Consider the following 15524-nt stretch of genomic DNA (forward strand, 5'->3'; position numbering starts at 1 on the left):
GCAATTCATATCTAGGAAAGCTAGATCTAGCAGGAGCAAAAGCAGGTTCTATCTCAATAGCATTGGCACTTACTCTAGCAATATGAGCATCAAGGAACACTCCTAGTGGAACAGGCAAAATAGCATCTCTAGCAGTATCAGGCACAGTATCAAGCATAGCATCTCTAGCACTCGTATCAAGCATAGTATCATCACGCATAGTATCAAGCATAGCATCTCTAGCAGTAGTATCACAAGCATCATCAAGCACAGGCGACATATCAATATTTCTAGCAGGAGGTGAAGTCACAAACTTACTCATAACTGAAGGTGAATCAAGTGCATAGCTAGATGGCAATTCCTTACCTCCCCTCGTAGTTGAGGGCAAGACTTTGGTCTTCGGATCCTTCAGATTCTTCATAGTGATCAGCAGATATAAATCCCAAGTAACTCAGAGAATATAGCAATACCTCCCCGGCAACGGCGCCAGAAAAATGCTGACATCGGTTGTGCTTCCCTGGCAATGGCTCCAGAAAAGGGCTGATCCTGCAATCTCTGGCGTTAGCTAGACGAATTCTTATAACAACTAACCTTCTCCTGCAACGGCACCAGAAGAATGCTGATAGCACTCCCCGGCAATGAAACTAGAAGAATGTTGTTGATGGCCCACCATCGCGTGGGTTCGCAGCAGTTTTCGAAGGTAGAGTATTCGACCCAAATTTGTAGGTAAGCCAGTCATGAGGTGAGAGTATACTCTCAAGTATTAGCAGCTGAATTTGTCAGATTCAACCACACCTGAAAGATTAGTATCTGCAAGCACAGTAGTAACAGCAAGGTAACGAGCAACGGCAGTGTAACGAGCAATAGCAGTGGCAAGGAACATCAGTAGTGACAGCAGTAGCAAGTAGCAACAGTAGCAAGCGACAGTAGTAGCAACAGTAGCAGCAGAGCAAGACAAGTAACAGCAGTAGCAAAGTAGTAGCAGCAGTAGCAGAGCAAGACAAGTAACAGCAGTAGCAACAATAGTAGCAGCAGTAGAGCAAAACAAGTAACACCAGTAGCAACATTACTAGCCGCAGCAGAGCAAAACAAGTAACAGCAGTAGCAACAGTAGGACAAACTCGTAGGCAATGGGTCGGTGATTTGTTTGGATGATATTCATCATGCAACAGCTATAACACAGAGAGATATGTGGCTAGCTCCCGTTCGTCAATGTGATGTAGGCATGCATTCCGTGTGTCATCATACGTGCTTAGGGAAAAGAACTTGCATGACATCTATTGTCCATACCTCCCGTGGCAGTGGGGTCCAAAAGGAAACTACGGGATATTAAGGTTCTCCTTTTAATAAAGAACCGGACCAACGCATTAGCACTTGGTGAACACATGAACTTCTCAAACTATGATCATCACCGGGAGTGGTTCTGGTTATTGTCACTCCGGGGTTGCCGGATCATAACACATAGTAGGTAACTACAACTTGCAAGATCGGATCTAAAACACACATATATTGGTGACAACATAATAATTTCAGATCTGAAATCATGGCACTCGGGCCCTAGTGACAAGCATTAAGCATGGCAAAGTAGTAGCAACATCAAATCTCATAACATAGTGGATACTAGGGATCAATCCCCATCAAAACTAACTCGATTACATGATAGATCTCATCCTACTCATCATCGCCCAGCGAGCCTACGAATAGATTACTCGCGAACAACGAAGAGCTTCATGGAATTGGATAGGGAAGAAGGTTGATGATGACGATGGTGACGATTTCCCCTCTCCGGAGCCCAAGACAGACTCCAGATCTGCCCTCCAGATGAAGAATAGTTGGTGGCGGCGCCTCCGTATCGAAAACGCGACGAAAACTTCTCTTTTTATTTTTTCTAGGACGAAAGACAACTTATAGAGCTGGAGTTGGGGGCGGCAGGTGCCTGTGGGCCCCACAAGCCTGCCCACCACCACGAGGGGGTGGTGGCGGAGCAGGGGCTTGTGGCCCACTGGCCCAACCCCTGAGATGAAACTTGGCGCAGATATTTTTGATATTTTCCAAAACTGCTCCCCGTAAATTTTCAAGACGTTTGGAGAACTTTGATTCTGCACAAAAATAACACCAAGGCAATTCTGCTGAAAACAGCGTCAGTCCAGGTTAGTTCCATTCAAATCATGCAAATTATAGTCCAAAACAAAGGCAAAAGAGTTTGGAAAAGTAGATACGTTGGAGACATATCAACTCCCCCAAGCTTAAAACCTTGCTTGTCCTCAAGCAACTCAGTTGACAAACTGAGAGAGAAAAAAAACTTTGACAAACTCTATTTGATCTTGTTGTTGCAACTATGTCTAACTCATAACCAGAATTTCAGCAAGATCACAAGTTAACCACATAAGCAAATGACACAAAGGTCTCACGGTAAACAAATATCAATGACATAATCAGCTAACGAGCAAATAATAATGAGTTTCAAATACCAACACTTCAATCAAAACAAGCATGAAGCAATATGAATAGGTGGTATCTCGCTAGCTCTTTCTGAGACTGCAAAAACATAAATGCAAAGCACTTTCAAAGATCAAGGGATGACTAAACATTGTAATTCATAGCAACGAAGATCCAGTCATAGTCATACTCAATATAAATCAAAAGCAAAGCATAAAAATGATAGAGGAGCTCTCTAATTGGTGCTTATATAAGAGGAGGATGACTCAATAGGAAAATAAATAGACAGGCCCTTCGCGGAGGGAAGCATTGATTTGCACAGGTGCCAGAGCTCAAGCATTGAAAACAAAGATAATAATTTTGGGTGGCATGCTTTCATTGTCAACGCAATGACCAAGAGTTCTCAATATCTTCCATGCTACTCATGCTATAGGCGGTTCCCAAACATAAAAGTAAAGTTTTAACCCCCCTCCCCCCACCACCACCACCACCAATCAATCACACTCCAAGGCTAGCCGAATCCTCGGGTACCGTCCATACTAACATCAATCCGGGGGGAGTCTTGTTTTACAGTTATGTTTTCGATTTAAGCGTGGAACTGGGCATCTCAAATACCGGCCCCTTTCTCATAAAGGACTGTGAATAAACACATGTCGAGGATAACACTCCTAGCATGGAAGATACCAATAGCCCTCTGTCACCACATGAGCGGTTCGGGCATGCAAAACAGATTTATTTCTTGAAGATTTAGAGAATGGCACATGCAAATTTACTTGGAACGACAGGTAGATACCGCAAATAGGTAGGTATGGTGGACTCTCATGGAAAAACTTTTGCGTTTATGGAAGTGGATGCACAAGCAGTATTCCCGCTTAGTATAAGTGAAGGCTAGCAAAAGACTGGGAAGCGACCAACTAGAGAGCGACAACAGTCATCAAGATGCAATGAGTTTGACTAACATTGAATGCAAGCATGAACAGGATATAAATCACCATGAACACGAACATCATAGAGGCTATGTTGATTTTGTTTCAACTACATGCATGAACATGCGCCAAGTCAAGCCACTTGAAACATTCAAAGGAGAATACCATCCTATCATACTACATCATAGTCATCTCAAAATCTATCTTGGCATTCAAGACAAACCATTATAAGCTCTCACCTAAATAAGCATGGCATCAGAAACTATGGTCTCTAAGTTTTCATTGCAAACATGGTTCTCTCACAACAAAGCTAAATCTGGGTCGACAAGCTAGTCATATTTACAAAAACAAAATAGATAGAGTTCATACCAGCTTTTCAGTCTCAGTCACTTCATCATATATCATCATCGTTGCCTTTCATTTGCACGATCGAACGATGAAGAAGATAATAAGCGCATTGGACTAAGTTGAATCTGCATGCAAACACAAAGGAGAAGACAAAATTATACCGCGTTTAGGACGTTATCTCGCATATACGTGTGGCGTTGTTTTAATTTTGCAACCCCTCATGTTATATCTGTTTTCGGGGTAGAAAAATCCATATAATTTCACTGTGTATTTAGTTTTATATTTTGAGCAAGTTACTTCGTGTGATATTTTGCCATGATGCCTTTTTGTTTATTTTGTGGGATTTAATCCATGCATGATATGAAGTAGTTGTCAACTAGAGAGTTGCTCCTGGATGTTTAGTCTAGCCCCTGATATTTTGGTTGCAATAGAAATCCATGTTTAGGTGTGGTTTGCTTGCTCTCAACTTGCTAGGAAATAGTGCTGATTTGAAGATGCTGAAATATTTCTAAGTCTGAAATCTGTTATATTTTGTTGTTGTCTTTGCATGAGTTTATCTGGTGATCTATAGCTCTTTTGAGGTTGATGCAATGGAGTTAGTTGTAGACTTTAGAATTCTCTAGCATGTTGTCGATTTTCATGCCATTTGGAGTCATGTAGCTTATGGTTTTGCTGCTGTCAATATGCCTTCAGATCGAAAACTGCACTTTCATATTTGTGGTTTTCACTAAGTCTGAAACTGTGTGTGAGAAGCCATTTTATGACTTCTTTTTCTAGTGATCCATGCTTCCATGCTAGGTGTTATAAGTTGCATGTGGTAGTGCATCTTGCCCTCTATCGTCTCATGCCTTGGTTGAGCATATTGGTTTTATGTAGCTCGTAGTTGTGGGGCGTAGAAAATGCTATGTAGCTGATTTTGGCAGATTGTAGTGATTTCTTGTTTAGCTTGTAGTTGTTGAACCGTTGCTCCGTTATGATCGTGTCCTACATGAAACTTGCTTAGAATCTCGTGTAGTTTCATATTTTCTTGCTGGTTGTGTGTTTTGAATGTTGTGGATGCCATTTGCACACATATTGCATCCATGCTATCATATCTTGTGGTGTTCGTATCTTTTAAACCGTAGCTCCGTTAGAGATGTTCTCTATGTGTAAATTGCTTGTAACGATGCGTAGAATCACGTGATGCTATTTATTTTGCTGTTTAACAACCTTTTAATGTGTTAGTTCAGATCTGGACAGAATTATAATTAACATGTGAGGTCGTTTCGGAGGTGCTATATGTCATTTCCGACCTCATTTAAAATGCCTAGATAGGTAGATTAATTGCGCTTCACCTCTTGCCATGTTTAATAACATTTAATATTGCCGAGTACCTAATCGGGATAGAACTAAATAATTCGTATGTGGAGTTTCGTCAATATGCAACTCGTTGCATATTGAACTTCACTTAATGTGTAGTGTTTGATTGTGTGAATTGTCATGCTATGTCTTGCATTTATGTTCATCATTCATGCATCATATGTGTTGTGCATCGTGTGGTGAATATCGTGTGTTGATTCTTGTTTCCGGTTTCCTTCGTCTTGATAGAATTCCGCAAGCGTGTCGGAAAGTGAGGACCCATTCGACTATGTCGGATCGTCTGCTTCACGGAGTCATTCTTCTTCTCAGCGGGATCTCGGGCAAGATGACCATTTCCCCAGATACCATTACTATCATTGCCATGCTAGTATTATCGTTTCTGTCGCTATGTCTCGATGCCTACCACATGTTAAATATCAGCCTCTCAACAATGCCATGAAAACCTTCAACCTATTCACAACCTAGCAAACCACTGATTGGCTGTGTTACCACTTGCTTAACCATGTGTTAGCGTTGCTAGTTGCAGGTGCAGTTGCTTCCATGTGATAACATGGGTTCCTTGTTATATCACCATATTAATGCTATTTAATTTAATGCACCTATATACTTGGTAAAAGGTGGAAGGCTCGGACTTTCTAGCCTGGTGTTTTGTTCCACATTTGCCCCCTTAGTTTCGGCTACCGGTGTTATGTTCCATAATTGAGCGCTCCTAACACGATCGGGATTGTTATGGGGACCCCCTTGATAATTCGTTTTAGATTAAAGCTGGTCTGGCAAGGCCCAACTTCGGTACTACATTTGCCTAATAACCTAATAAAATTGCATAGGGACTTTCCGGACCACGAGGATAATTAATCAACCCCCGGGCCAGTGCTCTGCATGAGTGTTGGTCCCACCTGAGCGATGTCCGGCGCCCCCTGGTCACCCAGGGTTTAGCGATCCCGACGTCTAGCTCATCTATCGTCTCCTGAGAACGAGATACGCAGCTCCTATCGGGGTCGTCGACATGTCGGGCGGCCTTGCTGGTTTAGTTTTACCTTTGACGAGATATCTTGTGCATCGAGATTCCGGTGATGCTTTGGGTAATCTCAGAGTTGAGGTTTTCCACTAAGGAGTCCGACGAGATCGCGAGTGTCATGATCGAGGATTTCTATGCGGCTTGTGGTAATTTGTGATGGACTAGTTGGAGCACCCCTGCAGGGTTAAATCTTTTCGGAAAGCTGTGCCCGCGGTTATGTGGCAATGTGGAAACTTATTTAACACTGGTCCTAGATAACTTGAAGTTAACTTAATTAAAACATGCCAACTGTGTGCGCAACCGTGACTGTCTCTTTCGTGAGTTCCTTCTCCGATCGAGGACACGGTGGGGTTATGTTTGATGTAAGTAGGTGTTCAGGATCATTCATTTGGTCAACAGTAGTTCACGTTCGCTATGCGTAGATCTTCCCCCCTTTATTTCTTGAACTCGTAAGTTAGCCACTAAATAATTGCTTAGTCGCGTGCTGCAGCCTCACCACTTAACCTTACCTCACCCATTAAGCTTTGCTAGTCTTGATACCTTTGGAAATGAGATTGTTGAGTCCCATGTGGCTCATAGATTACTACAACACCAGTTGCAGGTCCAGGTAAAGGTTACTTGACGCGAGCGCGTTGATTGTTCATTTGGAGTTGCCTCTTCTTCCTCTTCTTTATCGATCTAGGATGGGTTCCAGGCCGGCAGCCTGGGATAGCAAGGATGGACGTCGTTTTTCTTTTCTCGTTTATTTTCATCCATAGTCAGACCCTGTTCTTCTTCATGATGTTTATGTATTGTACTGATGTGACTCTAATGTAGCTTGTGGCGAGTGTAAGCCAATTCCATATATCTCATCTTTTCAGTACATGTACTTGTAACGATATCCATTCTTGCGAAATGACGAGATGCATTTCTATCCGTGACGAGGCCCTCGTGCCAAATTGAGGATAGGATCGCATCTTGGGCGTTACAGTCACCCTTTTGTCCTTCAAGCGCTTCGGTGAGCTTGGAGATTGGTCCGCATCAATGCAGGCCTCGCGTCGGGCATCCGCGTCGCACACCTTCATCGCAATTTGGGCACGGCATCTTAGCGTGAACCTCTTGTATCACATAGCAAAGGACCGGGCCATGGCAATGGCAGATGAGGATGCAAAGGGATGACTAGAGAGTGAATCGGACAGTGGTAGAAGGGCTCTGAGGGGCAGGGTTTTGGTGCGTGGTCGGCTTGCTTAAATAGTCGGGGCGGACAAAGCAACGGGTTGAATGTGGAGCGCTTGAGTAGCCTTCACGGGGCTTGATACGTCTCAAACGTATCTATAATTTTTGATGGTTTCACACTGTTATCTTGTCTTCTTTGTATGTTTTATGTACCTTTTTATATCTTTTTAGGGACTAACTTATTGATTCAGTGCCAAGTGCCAGTTCCTCTTTTTCCGTGTTTTTGACTCTTTTCAGATCTGATTTTGGAACGGAGTCCAAACGGAATAAAAACCCCGAAATGATTTTTTCCCGAACGAAAGAAGACCAGGGAGCCTTTGGGCCAAGCCAGGTGGGCCCCAGGGAGCCCACAAGCTTGCACCATGCCACTAGGGGGAGGCGGCGGTGGGCAAGCTTGTGGCTTCCGTGGCCGCCTCCTGACCTAGGTTTTGCGCCTATATATTTCCAAATATTCCGCAAAAAATCAGGGGAGCCTCGAAAATACTTTTCCGCCGCCGCAAGCTTCCGTTTCCACGAGATCTCATCTGGAGACCCTTCCCGGCGCCCTGCCGGAGGGGACTTTGGAGCTGGAGGGCTTCTTCATCATCATCATCACTCCTCCAATGACTCGTGAGTAGTTCACTTCAAACCTACGGGTCCGTAGTTAGTAGCTAGATGGCTTCTTTTCTCTCTTGGATCTTCAATACAAAGTTCTCCATGATCTTCATGGAGATCTATCCGATGTAATCTTCTTTGGCGGTGTGTTTGTCGAGATCCGATGAATTGTGGACTTGTGATCAGATTATCTATGATATATATTTGAGTCTTTGCTGATTTCTTATATGCATGATTTGATATCCTTGTAAGTCCCTCCGAGTCTTGGATTTTGTTTGGCCAACTAGATCTATGATTCTTGCAATGGGAGAAGTGCTTGGTTTTGGGTTCTGCCATGTGGTGACCTTTCCCAATGACAGTAGGGGCAGCAAGGCACACATCAAGCAGTTGCCATCAAGGGTAAAAATATGGGGGGTTTATCATTGGTTTGAGATTATCCCTCTACATCATGTCATCTTGCTTAAGGCGTTACTCTATTCTTATGGACTTAATACACTAGATGCATGCTGGATAGCGGTCGATGTGTGGATTAATAGTAGTAGATGCAAAAAGTATCGGTCTACTTGTTTCGGACGTGATGCCTATAGAAATAATCATTGCATAGATATCGTCACGACTCTGCACAGTTCTATCAATTGCTCGACAGTAATTTATTCACCCACCGTCTACTTGCTTTCATGAGAGAAGCCACTAGTAAACACTACGGCCCCCGGGTCTATTCACATCCATCGTTTACACCTCCGCTTTTACTTTGCTTTGTTACTTTGTTGCTTTCAGTTCTCACTTGGCAAACAATCTATAAGGGATTGACAACCCCTTCATAGCGTTGGGTGCAAGCTTTTGTGTTTGTGCAGGATCTTGAGATACTCTTCCGCCGGATTGATACCTTGGTTCTCAAACTGAGGGAAATACTTACCACCGCTACGCTACATCACCCTTTCCGCTTCGAGGGAACACCAACGCAAGGCTCCAAGGCCACGGGGGAAATCCTTTGCATACTTGCCTAGGAAGTCCCTTAAGGCGTAGCCGCAGCTGAAGGATTCCTGGTGCCGTTGCTGAGGAGTATCAAGCAACACTCCTATTTTTGGCGCCGTTGGAAGGTCTTTTGTTGCAGTAGCAGAAGAATTTCTGGCGCCGTTGCCGGGGAGGAGAAATCAAGATCTATCCAAGTAGGTCCCACAAACTCTTCTCTTGCATTTACTTTTGTTGCCAGTTGCCTCTCGTTTTCCTCTCCCCCACTTCACATTTGCCGTTTTCATTTGCCTTTCTCCTTTGCCTTTTTCGTTTGCCTTTTTCCGTTCGCCCTTTTTCTCTTGCTTGCTTTCTGTTCCCTTGTGTGCCATGTGCCCTCAATATGCTTGCATCTTCGCTTGCTGAAAATCTAGTGATATGGATCCTCATCCACTTGCTAGTCTCTCTAAGAGACCCACTCGTGTGGAACAGATTACTATTGAGTTGAGGGAAATTGTCTATTCCTTTGGAGTTTTGCGTAAGATGCGTGAATCTGAAAATTGTGAGGAAGAAATTCATGAAGTGATTCACGAGGGTCCTTGGATGAAAAGCATGATTGCAATGATTTCACTATAAATCCTATTAGTGACAATCATGCTAAAAATATGCAAAACCCTAAGCTTGGGGATGCTAGTTTTGCTATGTCCACTACTTGTTGCAATAATCATGATTGGGGTGATGATCTTTCTTATGATATTGAAAATTTGTTCAAACCTCATGATGAATATGATATTTGCAACAATACTGAAAGTGGGATTGGAGAAGTCATGACTTTATTTGATGATAATCCCACTATTTTTGAAGAGCGTCAACTTTGCATGCATGTGGATCATGAAAAAAATATCCTATGGGATAGCTATATTGGTGAATTTGAATATGATCCCACATGTAATTGCTATGAGAGAGGAAAATATTTTGGTAGAAACTTTCATGTTACCAAATCACCTCTCGTGATGTTGAGATTGCTCTTGTCTCTTTCTTCTTCCTTGCATATGGCAACTATTGGTTGTCTTGACAATCTATTTTCCTATAAAATGCCTATGCATAGGAAGTATGTTAGACTTAGATGTGGTTTTCACATGCTTTAGGATGCTCTCATTGTGCTTCAATTCTTGTCTTTTGTGTGAGCATCATTGAATGCCTAGCTAAGGGCGTTAAACAAAAGCACTTGTTGGGAGGCAACCCAACGAATCTATCATTTCTCTTTCTGTTTTCTGTTTTCCACACTTTCATAATTCTGTTATGATTGTGTTTTTGTGTTTCTTTTTGCGTTTGTGCCAAGCAAAACCGTTATGATTAGTCTTGGGGATGATCGTTTGGTCATGCTGGAAAAGACAGAAACTTTCTGCTCACGAAAAGAATTTTATTTTTTTCTGTAAGAGCTTTTGAGTTGATTCTTTTTGTTGCTGATTGCTACGCAAATTCTTAAGACTGTAGTTTTCAGAATTTTTGAAGAACCAGAGGTATACAAAACATACAGATTGCTACAGACAGGTCTGCTGTTAACAGATTCTGTTTTTGTTGTGTTGGTTGCTTATTTTGATGAAACTATGGATAGTATCGGGGGGTATTAGCCATGAAAGATTGAAAGTACAGTAACCCAACATCTGCACAAGTAGAATTTAAGTTTGCTACCGTACCTAAGGAAGTGGTGGTTTGCTTTCTTGTACTAATGTTATCACGAGTTTCTGTTTAAGTTTCGTGTTGTGAAGTTTTCAAGTTTTGGGTGAAGTTCTTATGAACAAAGAGATAAAGAGTGGCAAAAGCTCAAGCTTGGGGATGCCCAAGGCACCCCAAGAGATTCAAGGATGCCGTAAAAGCCTAAGCTTGGGGATTCCCAGGGAATGTATCCCCACTCTCGTCGTCAATCCATCGGTAACGTTACTTGGGGCTATATTTTTATTCACCACATGTTATGTGTTTTTGCTTGGAGCGTCTTGTATCATAGGAGTCTTTTATTTTTGTTGTGACACAATCATCCTTGCTGCACACCTAGAGAGAGAGACATGCACACACCGTGATTTTGTCGAGCTACACTTATATCTTTTGGTAGACAATTCAGCTCACATGTGCTTCACTTATATCTTTTGACCTAGATACTTTTGCTCTATGCGCTTCACTTATATCTTTTAGAGCACGGCGGTGCGTGGCTTGGTAGTTTATCTATGCTTTGAAAGTAGTCTCAAAAAGGGGTAGTTATCCAAAGGGATACTAAACTTCCTCCTTCATGTGCATTGAATAGTTAGAGAAGTTTGATTCATCTCAATTAGTTTTGAGTTGTGGTTATGGTAATATTGAAATCATGCTAGTAAGGTGTTGTGGATCTAGAAATACTTGTGTTGAAGTTAGTGATTCCCGTAGCATGCACGTATGGTGAACCGCTATGTGATGAAATCTGAGCATGATTAGTATATTGATTGTCATCCTTTGTGTGGCGGTCGGGATGGTGCGATGGTTTATACCTACCAACCCTTACCCTAGGAGTATGCGCTGAATGCTTTGTTTCGATTACTAATAAAACTTTTGCAACAATTATATGAGTTCTTCATGACTAATGTTGAGTCCATGGTTTATATGCACTTTCACCTTCCACCATCACTATCTTCTTAGTGTCGTGCAACTTTCGTCGGTGCACAAAACCCACCATTAGCCTCCCTCAAAACAGCCACCATACCTACCTACTATGGCTTTTTCAAAGTCATTTCGAGATATATTGCCATGCAACTACCACCATGATATGTGCACCACGTCTACATTGCCTTTGCATGATCGTAAGATAGCTAGCATGATGTTTCCATTGATGTCTATGCCATGCTAGATCGTTGCCACGGTACACTACCGAAGGCATTCCATATAGAGTCATAATTGCTCTAAGTTTTGAGTTGAAACTGTGATGATCATCATTATTGGAGCATTGTCCCATGTGAGGAAATAAAAGAGGCCAAAGAAGCCCATAAAAAAGAAGCCAAAGAGCCCACCAAAAAAATGAGAGAAAAATATAGAAGGGACAATGCTACCACTTTTTCCACACTTGTGCATTTTGAGCACCATGATCTTCATGATTGAGAATCTCTCGTTTTGTCACCACCATATAGCTAGTGGAAAATTCTCATTATATAACTTGGCTTGTATATTCCAATGACAGGCTTCCTCAAAATTGCCTTAGGTCTTCGTGAGCAAGCAAGTTGGATGCACACCCACTAGTTTTCTTTAAGAGCTTTCACATATTTGTAGCTCTAGTGCATCATTTGTATGTCAATCCCTACTAATTCACATTGATATCTATTGATGAGCATCTCCACAACTCATTGATATGCCTAGTTAATGTGACTATCTTCTCCTTTTTGTCTTGCAACCTCCACCACATTTCACACCATCTATAGTGCTATAACCATGGCTCACACTCATGTATTGCGTGAGAGTTGAAAATGTTTGAGAAAGTAAAGGTGTGAAACAATTACTTGGCCAATACCGGGGTTGTGCATGATTTAAATTCGTTGTGCAATGATGATAGAGCATAGCCAGACTATATGCTTTTGTAGGGATAACTTTCTTTTGGCCTTGTTATTTTGAAAGTTCATGATTACTTTGCTAGTTTGCTTGAATTATTATTGTTTCCACATCAATAGAAAACTATTGTTTTGAATCTAATGGATCTGAACATTCACATAAGAGGAATTACAAAGGACACCTATGTTAGGTAGCATGAAAACATCAAAAATTCATTCTTATCACTTCCCTACTCGAGGACGAGCAGGAGTTAAGCTTGGGGATGCTTGATACGTCTCAAACGTATCTATAATTTTTGATGGTTTCACGCTGTTATCTTGTCTTCTTTGTATGTTTTATGTACCTTTTTATATCTTTTTGGGGACTAACTTATTGATTCAGTGCCAAGTGCCAGTTCCTATTTTTTCCGTATTTTTGACTCTTTTCAGATCTGATTTTGGAACGGAGTCCAAACGGAATAAAATCCCCGAAATGATTTTTTCCCGAACGAAAGAAGATGAGGGAGCCTTTGGGCCAAGCCATGTGGGCCCCAGGGAGCCCACAAGCTTGCACCACGCCACCAGGGGGAGGCGGCGGTGGGCAAGCTTGTGGCTTCCCTGGCCGCCTCCTAGCCTACGTTTTGCGTCTATATATTCCCAAATATTCCGCAAAAAATCAGGGGAGCCTCGAAAATACTTTTCCGCCGCCGCAAGCTTCCGTTTCCGCGAGATCTCATCTGGAGACCCTTCCCGGCGCCATGCCGGAGGGGACTTTGGAGCTGGAGGGCTTCTTCATCATCATCATCGCCCCTCCAATGACTCGTGAGTAGTTCACTTCAGACCTACGGGTCCGTAGTTATTAGCTAGATGGCTTCTTTTCTCTCTTGGATTTTCAATACAAAGTTCTCCATGATCTTCATGGAGATCTATCCGATGTAATCTTCTTTGGCGGTGTGTTTGTCGAGATCCGATGAATTGTGGACTTGTGATCAGATTATCTATGATATATATTTGAGTCTTTGCTGATTTCTTATATGCATGATTTGATATCCTTGTAAGTCTCTCCGAGTCTTGGGTTTTGTTTGGCCAACTAGATCTATGATTCTTGCAATGGGAGAAGTGCTTGGTTTTGGGTTTTGCCATGTGGTGACCTTTCCCAGTGACAGTAGGGGCAGCAAGGCACACATCAAGCAGTTGCCATCAAGGGTAAAAAGATGGGGGTTTTATCATTGGTTTGAGATTATCCCTCTACATCATGTCATCTTGCTTAAGGCGTTACTATGTTCTTGTGGACTGAATACACTAGATGCATGCTGGATAGCGGTCGATGTGTGGAGTAATAGTAGTAGATGCAGAAAGTATCGGCCTACTTGTTTCGGACGTGATGCCTATAGAAATAATCATTGCATAGATATCGTCACGACTCTGCACAGTTCTATCAATTGCTCGACAGTAATTTGTTCACCCACCATCTACTTGCTTTCATGAGAGAAGCCACTAGTAAACACTACGACCCGTGGGTCTATTCACATCCATCGTTTACACCTCCGCTTTTACTTTGCTATGTTACTTTGTTGCTTTCAGTTCTCACTTGGCAAACAATCTATAAGGGATTGACAACCCCTTCATAGCGTTGGGTGCAAGCTTTTGTGTTTGTGCAGGATCTTGAGATACTCTTCCGCCGGATTGATACCTTGGTTCTCAAACTGAGGGAAATACTTACCACCGCTACGCTAAATCACCCTTTCCGCTTCGAGGGAACACCAACGCAAGGCTCCAAGGCCACGGGGGAAATCCTTTGCATACTTGCCTAGGAAGTCCCTTAAGGCGTAGCCGCAGCTGAAGGATTCCTGGTGCCGTTGCTGAGGAGTATCAAGCAATACTTCAATTTCTGGCGCCGTTGGAAGGTCTTTTGTTGCAGTAGCAGGGCTGTGTGAATGCCGGGTAGGCGGACAGCCGGCGTGAACTCGGACAGCCGGTCGATCATGTTAGTTCTAATTGCGTGAAGGATTCCTAAAAGAGGGGTTTTGGGTGGGTTTGTATTGCCGGAGCCCGGTGGAGTAGATGTCTGGACTTCGCCAAACCTCCTCTCATTTTGGTGCCAATTTATTTGTTATGTCCTGACCGGTCCGGACAATTTCGGGGATCGCTATTGGATGGCTAAAAATGTCATGGACAATTGCAAGTGGTTTGGTGATCCTTATTGGACTTTAGGGCTTGTTTGGTTGCTCAACCTGGTTTGGCCCTTCTGCATGACTGGCCCAATGGAGCTTGTATTGCGTGAAACGCAGACTAGCCAAACGTAGACTAGGCCAAGTTTGGTGGTTTGTTTGTTAGAGCACCTTCAACGCGTCGATCCAAACGGATGACCCTTTTGTCCGCTTTTTATCTATTTGGATCGACCGTCCACTTGATGTCCACACTCTTTAAAATTTAGGTCGGCAGTGCGCCCAACGCCCGCGGCTCGTTTTATGTACGTGCACAAACTTGAAAAGTAGATCAAGCGAGTGACCATGGTGTTGCCCTAAAGTTCATGCCAGCACCATGCCAGCGGCCGGCATACAATGCCAGCTTCAGAAAATAGTTCATGCTGGCACACTTGCCAGCGGCCGATACACATGTCAGCACACAAAAAGGGACGGGAGTTCAATCACGCCATCTTGGTCGTGGACATGCCAGCACACTTGCCAGCATACAAAAAAGATAGCGCTCGACGCAATAGATCATTCGTCGTCGAACTTGAGCATGTCGGTTTGCATCTTCTCGAACCACGGCCTCTTCCTTGACGACACGGTGTTGACATCCACCTTCATGATCTTCACCCCCATCATCATGCTAGCGGGAGCCACTTCTTTTGCCTTGGTCTTGGCATTGGCGGCCTCGATCTCTAGCATCTTGGCTTGCTTCTCCACCTCTATCTCAAGCCTCCTCCTTTGAATCGCCATGAAGGCGTTCATTTGCTCTTCCTTGTCTTGTTGGCGTTTCTCCTACCTTGGATCCTTCTTGGTCATCATGGCCTCCACGGTTGCGATCAAGGCGATCGACAATGCATCTCGCTTTGTCCTCCTTCTTAGAGTTGGTATTTCCCCGCGGTCGTGGCTTCTCACCCTCGCCAACCTCCACGGCTTCCTCCCCCCCCCCTCGCTG

This window comes from Hordeum vulgare, chromosome 1H (assembly GCF_904849725.1).
Source record: "Hordeum vulgare subsp. vulgare chromosome 1H, MorexV3_pseudomolecules_assembly, whole genome shotgun sequence".
NCBI classification, from domain to species: domain Eukaryota; kingdom Viridiplantae; phylum Streptophyta; class Magnoliopsida; order Poales; family Poaceae; genus Hordeum; species Hordeum vulgare.